Consider the following 7,495-nt stretch of genomic DNA (forward strand, 5'->3'; position numbering starts at 1 on the left):
AGACTAGGACCAATACTAACCTAACCTAATAATAATAGCCGATATGAGACAATTAGCGGGTCTCACTCCGCCCCTTTAACTCACAACAAGACAACCATGAGGTAGGATGCCTTCTTGCAAGGCAAGGTGGGTCTTGCCAAAATGGCGACACATCCAAACATTAAGCACACAAATTCACATAATGGATGCATCTACAAAAAAGAATAGCCACTTTCCTCATCTAAGTGGCGGAAATTATCTACAAGGGAAGCAATTCAAGGGTACACAATCCTTCATAGATGCAATTTGTTCAAACTACTAAGCCTAGAAGGATACCAATAAATCACCTCCAAAAGGTGTCAAGCTAGGGTACCTTTGTCTTCAATCGTTAAATGCTTTTGTCAAGAGTAGACTCCCTATGGTGTTAGAAACACTGGAGGATCGCGGAATTCCCCCTCTTGCCTAGACAAGAAGAAGGGTCGTCCCCTCTCTACCATGCACAAAAATGGATACGGTGGATAAAAGGGACCAATAGTTTTTGAGTTTCATTTTGGGAGTTTGCTTTCATTTTTGTTTTTCCCCCCAATTTCTTGTGGCATATAATATTTGAGAACACTTTCTTTTTGCCATTTCTTTTTGATTTTTGGCATTTCAATACTTGACAACTTTTTTGCATTTCTTTTTGAACATTTTCAAAGTCACCCCAATTAGTAACGAGGGTGCCTTGTATTTGAAGCTTTAGGAGTCTATTTTTGCTCCTCTTTTCATTTGATGCATTTTTGCAAACTTTCTTTCACTTTTCATTTCATTGAACTCAAATTGATTTTTTTTGTGCCCATTCCCTTTTGATGACAAAAATGTATGGTAGAACATGGATGAATGATGGAAGTATGCATGGTTTCAAGGGTCACCTTGGAATAAACGGTAGCCAAGGAGTTATCACACCACAAGGTACTGTTGACTAGGCCTTAATCCATGGGTCAAAGGATACTAGTATGACACATTCTAGGGTGTTTTACAAGCATTCTAACAAGCAAAGTCTTAAGAAAAAAAAGCATCTACTAGGGCCTATATACACTTGTCAAGCTTCCCAAATAGACGGTTTCGCAAAATTTTTCTAACAAGCAAACTAAATGCCATGATGCAACTAACATATACACATCCTAATGCAAATGATTCTACCAACTAATATGCCATATAAACTAAATGCAAGTCTTAAGTTCACATTGTTTTACCGCATCAATCAAAATAAAGCCACATAGTCATTAACATAAAGAGGAAAAAGGAGATTTGGAAAGATCATACCATGCGGTCTTCAATATCCTCATGTCTCGGATGTGGCGTAGTCAATCAAAGTGAACAAGGATAAACAAACACAATATATACAAGACAATATATACAAAGGAAATGAACTTGTTTTTGGTTTTTCAATTTTCAAATTTTTATGGTTTTTGAAATTTTTCAATTTTTATGGGTTTTTGAATAAAAGTTAAGTGTTAGAATTCCCATCCCCACACTAATATGGGCATTGTCCTCAATGGCCAAAATGATGGAAATTATGCAAATATGATGCATGACTTCTATACTAAATGCAATTCTACACTAAGCTATACTACATGATGCATGGTTTTTGTTATGACGGAGAGGATAATTTAGATTACCTCCCGTTGTGTATGCATTAACTTCCCCAAACCAAATAAGACACTATTGATAATGTCAAGGATGAGTAGTTCATGCACACACTATGCTATGCATGAAACTAGATTGTCATTTTGGATTTTCAAAAATGGGAACAATAAAGAACACCTCAATGGTACCGAGGTGTGAGTCCTTTGATGTTGCTAGGACTAAACCAACAATGATCAAAATGAAATAAGATGCAAAGAGATATAGACAAACCATGGGAGTGTAGGAGTCTCCAAGGCTAGTCTTCCATCATGCTATCATCATCATCACTTCCCTCATGAGAAGTGGTCACATTGCCACTTTCCTTGGCACTTTCTTCATCTCTTTCCTCTTCTTGTTCATCATCATCTTCACCATCTCTTTCTTCATCTCCACATTCTTCTTCCTCAAAATTTTCATCAAATTCTTCACCATTTCCAACAACCTCATTGTCTTCCACCACGTCCCTAGATGCACCCGGAAATAAGGCTTCTTTATCCGCCCAACTAGGCAAAGGGCAAGATGGATCAAGGAGTCCTTGCCTAGCTAGATGTAAGAGGGGAGGATATTGAGCCAAATAAGCATTCTTCCGATCTTCATAAGCTTGCTTGTGCATGGCTTGCATAAGAAGAGTGACATAGTCTTTCCCAATTTCAACTCCTTGTGGTTTGAACTCTTCATACACAAAGGGGTAAGGTGGTATAACAATGGAAGAGGAGGGGGTTTCATGATCACCCTTTTGTTGTTGAATGATGTACTCGGCTTCTTCCGAAAGGGGAAGTAAATAGTTGGTCCGGTGGACACTTAGACGACAAATCTTCGCGGGTAAAGTTAATGATCGAGCCTCACTAGTAAGCCACCCAAACTTGGTGTCAAGGGGATTGTGAGCAACCAACTTGAACTTGTTAATCATGATAGACATATCAATAAGATGGCCACCTTCCTTTGCCTTGTACTTGCTATCCTTATTGAAATTAGGATCAAAGTGCTTGGCTAGGACCGTGACTAGGCCGCCATTAACAATAACGGTTGTACCCTTCTTCCCACTATCAACATGGAGCCATCTATCAACCAATAGCCTCAAAGAATTGTAAGGCTTGGTATGAATTCTTCCAATATTTAAAGCCGATTCAAGGAGAATAAAATCAAGTCTTGTGAAATGATTGGTGTCTTTCCTAGCAATTATGGTATTTCCCACAACTTTGTGCCATACTCTTATGCCCGGATCATGGACCAAAAGAGCACGACAAGCATGAAAATCATCAAATTTCTTCCCGGAGATTTCCTCCCAAAGAGGCTCGGGGTCATACTTCCCATATTGCTTATAATACTTCTCTTCATCGCTAAGACCCAAAATTTCACCCAATTCCGGAAAGGTAATGCGTCTACTAGTGTTAGCTAGACGAAACTCAAGATTTTCCCTATTCTCAACTTTTGTCACTTTTAAAGAACTTAAGAATTCTAAGACAAGGGAGGGGTATGTTACTTCCTTTGTTTCAAACAATTTCTTCAAACCCATGGCATTGAAAAAGGCTTTTGTTTGTTCAAGAACACCTAATTTCTCCAAAGCATCTTTACATATGAATTTGGTGGATTGAATTGATTTCATAGCAAACTTGGCAAATGTATTTCTATGGGTATCGGAAATAAAAGTTACCTCCGGAAAATGTAAGAGTTGATCGATTACCGGAGTAGAAGGTGATGCTCCCATAGAAGTTTGTTGTTGTTGCACTTCCAAATTTGGTGTTGCTACCACCATTGCCAAAGCTTTCTTTGTTTGGAGAGCTTTTTGTCTTTGAGAGAGAGCCTTTGCCTTTGGTGCCTTTGTTGCTCCCTTTGTCCTTGCAATTTGATGAACTAACCAAGAAAAGAGTCAAAAATCTTCAAATTGTAGAATGCCCAAATCGATTTGAAGGTGAAAGGCTTTGCCTTTATGAAATCAAAAATCGACTCAAAGATTGAAGATTTTGTTCTTGGTTTTGATTGTTATTGAAGATGGAGTGATTGATTTGTTGTTTGAAGGATGGTTTGATTTGATTTTGGTGGATTTTGTTGAGGGTTTTTTTTTTTTTTTTTTTTTTTGATGGAGAGGATGAGGGTTTTGATGTTGTGGGTAGTGTTTGTGAAAGAATGAATGAATGAATGAAGGTGGGGTGGGTTATAAAGAACTCGACAATTTCAGAACACAGGGACAATCCGTGCGGATTGGGCGCAATCCGTGCGGATTCTGCAGCTTCAAAACATTCAAAATCCCGCCTAGAGACGGGCGGATTCTGGGGAATCCGCTCGGATTCTTTTTGAGGGACGGGCGGATTTTGTGCAGGACGGACGGATTTCAGTCCAGAGATTTTTCTTCGTTTTCTTCAGCTGCAAGACGGGCGTCTTGTATAAAAGACGGACGGATTCTGTGGGACGGGCGTCTTTCCAGAAATTCGCTCGGATTCTGTAACAGTCAAGAAATTTGCAATTTCAGCTCAGCCCAGGACGGGCGTCTTCTCAGCAGGACGCTCGGATTTTCTGAAGACGGACGGATTCTCAAGAATCCGCTCGGATTCTTCTCTGTTGTACACGGATTCACTTCATTCGTACACAATGCATTTCCCTTTACCATTCTTCCATTCTTTCTTTCAAATCTTGTGTTCTTCATTGTGGGGGCACTACTAAGGCATGAATAGCCTAGGCAATTGCCATCCCCACACTAAGGTAAAGCACTACACATCAATTGAAATCGTTAGTCCCTCCCTCACTTCTCTCTTTCATGACAATTATTTTGATCAAAGTAAATAAAATCCAAAACTGACAAAAATGCAATACAAGAATTGAAATGTAAGTTAGGGAGTTAGAAATATTTACAAGTGGTGGTTTAGGGAGGACTCCACCAAACTCTCATTCTTGATGAGATGTCAAGGGGGCATGTTCAAGGTGTTGTTGATGTTGCTCAACACCTTGAAGAAGTAATCAAAAGCTTGTTCATTGTTATGGTAGAGGTCCTCAATAGACCGTGGCCCTTGTTGTTGATCATGATCGATGGCATGCCCAATGTAGGGATTAAAGATCCCTTCAAATTCGTCGTCCCAAAGACCACAAACTTCATTGAGTTGATCATTGAAAATCTCTTGCTTAGATGGAGACAACTCTCCCAATTTCTTCTCTTGGCCAATGAGGCCATCTTCTTCTTCCTTGGTTGATTTTGATGAGCCTTGCAAGCTCTCCTTGTCACAATTCACTTGCTCTTTGAATGGAGCATCTTCAATTTTCTTCCTCCATTGGAGTTCCGATTTCTTCCTTTCATCTTTCCGGCTATAATGATCAATCATGAAACATGGCTCATGCAAACGAGGAGCCCTCATGGTTTTGTCAAGATTAAAAGTTATGCTTTCATCTCCCACTTCTAGAGTGAGCTCTCCATGTTTCACATCAATCACCGCACCCGCGGTGTGTAGGAAAGGTCTTCCTAAGATGATTGGAATGTTGGAATCTTCCTCCATATCAACAATGACAAAGTCCACCGGGATGAAAAACTTCCCAATTCGCACGGGGACATCTTCCCATATCCCTAATGGTGTCTTCGTCGATCTATCGGCCATTTGAAGAGTGATATTGGTGCATTTAAGCTCTCCCATTCCCACCCTTTTACTTACCGAGTATGGCATGACACTCACACTAGCCCCTAGATCACATAAGGCTTTGTTGATCGTCGTGTCGCCAATGGTACACGGTATTGAGAAGCTTCCCGGATCCTTTAACTTTGGAGGTGAACTCCCTTGAAGTATTGCACTACTCACCTTAGTGAAGGCGATAGTCTCAAGTTTCCGGATCGACTTCTTCTTTGTAAGGATATCTTTCATGTACTTTGCATAGGCCGGAACGTGATTGATTAATTCCGTGAAAGGAATTGAGACTTCTAAATTCTTCACAATTTCCATGAACTTTCCAAGTTGATCATCAAATTTGGGCTTGGCTTGACGACTTGGAAAAGGAAGTCTAATCACAATGGGCTCCTTCTCTTTGGCTTTGTCTTCATTTTTCTTTGAACTTTCTTCTTTTGATGATTCCCCTTCTTTGGAGTTTTGCACCATTTCTTCCTTTTCACTAGCTTTCACAACTTCATTCTCAACTTGCTCCTTCGGTGCCTCATATCTTGTACCACTTCTCAAGTGAATGGCACTAACCGTTTCATGTCTAGGGGGATTACCTTGAGGTGGTAATTGCCCCTTTTGTCTTTGTGAGCTTGAAGATGCTAGTTGAGTCAATTGTGTTTCCAACATCTTGGTGTGAGCTAGAATGTTGTTGATGGTGGTGTCTTTTGCATGGCTATCTTTTTGCATTTGAGTGAAAAATTCTTGTTGATTCTTTTGCATTTGGAGGACCGCTTTTTGGACATCAAAACCTTGGTCATTTTGGTGATTGTATGGATTTTGATTTTGGTAACCTTGGTTTTGATTGTAAAAGGGTCTTTGATTTTGATTTCTCATGGGTGGTGGAGTGTATGTTGTTTGAGGGTTTTGAACATTTTGGCTTTTGTATGAGAGATTTGGATGGAACTTGGTGTTTTCATTGTAAAAATTTGAATAAGGGGTACCACTTTTGTAAGCTTGGAAAGCATTAACTTGTTCGGTTGTTCCCCTACACTCACTTGAGTCATGACCCAAAGTTCCACAATTCTCACATATCCCACTTGGGATTGATGAGGATGCCGTCATGGCATTGACATGATGCTTTGATGTTTTTGAGTTTTCCTCAAGTCTAGCCATAGCTTGTTCAAACTTCAAGTTGATTGTGTCAATGTGAGCACTAAGTTGAGCACCCAATTGAGTAACGGAGTCCACTTCATACTTTCCTCCTCTAGTAGCCTTGCGAGGTCTACTATATTGTGAATTATGGACCGCCATTTCCTCAATCTTGTTCCATGTTTGATTGTCATCAACTTCGGTGAACATTCCATTTGATCCCATATTGAGAATGTTCCTTGAATCTTCATATAAACCATTCCAAAATTGTTGCACTAAAAACCATTCGCTAAGTCCATGGTGAGGACATGAGCGACAAATACCTTTGAACCGCTCCCAAGCTTCATACAAAGATTCTTCATCCCTTTGCTTAAAACCTGTAATTTGAGCTCTTAGCATGTTAGTCTTTTCCGGTGGGTAGAATTTTTTGTAGAAAGCTAGAGCTAGCTTCTTCCAAGAATCTATTCCAAGGGTGGCCTTATCAAGGCCCTTCAGCCATTGCTTTGCGGTGCCGATTAATTAAAAAAGGAAATAAGACCCATCTTATTTGGTCTTGAGTCACGCCCGTTTGAGAGATAGCTTCACAATAATCGCAAAAGGTTTCCATATGAGAATGAGGGTCCTCACTAGGCATTCCCCCGAATTGGCTCCTCTCAACTAGTTGGATGAAGGCGGACTTGGCAATAAAATTACCGGTGAGATGTTGCGGTGTAGGAGTACCATTTGGTAGATCCTCCTCGGTGGGTATAGAGTGTGACGAGAATTTAGGCATTGTAGGTGGATTTTGTGGGATATTGTGTAATGGGTTTTCTTCTCCTTCTATTGCGAAAGGATTGACAAACTCACTAGTGGGTTGAACAACTTCACCAACACTTCCCAAATTCCTCCTAACAAGTCTCCTATTATTCGTCAAGGTTCTTTCGATTTCACGGTCAAAAGGTAACAAATTTCTTTGTAACCTTCTAGACATGCAAAATATCAAACAACTCGAAAACAATTAGAACAAACCTTGAGGAGTTTTACTTCCCCAAGGTGAAAAAGACACAACTAATAACAATAAAAGAAATCTTAAATCAATTAAACACCGTCCCCGGCAACGGCGCCATTTTTGATCGGGACCA

At 40.1% G+C, this 7,495-nt stretch overlaps 1 non-coding gene across 1 annotated transcript; it reads left to right on the forward strand.

The window, feature by feature from the left end:
* Positions 1–6,666: 6,666 nt before the first annotated feature.
* LOC141598018 (small nucleolar RNA R71) lies at positions 6,667–6,773 on the forward strand. The gene has a single exon (XR_012523221.1). It is a non-coding gene; the product is annotated as a small nucleolar RNA R71 (small nucleolar RNA).
* Positions 6,774–7,495: the final 722 nt, after the last annotated feature.

Source organism: Silene latifolia, chromosome 8 (genome assembly GCF_048544455.1).
Source record: "Silene latifolia isolate original U9 population chromosome 8, ASM4854445v1, whole genome shotgun sequence".
In the NCBI taxonomy this organism is placed as follows: domain Eukaryota; kingdom Viridiplantae; phylum Streptophyta; class Magnoliopsida; order Caryophyllales; family Caryophyllaceae; genus Silene; species Silene latifolia.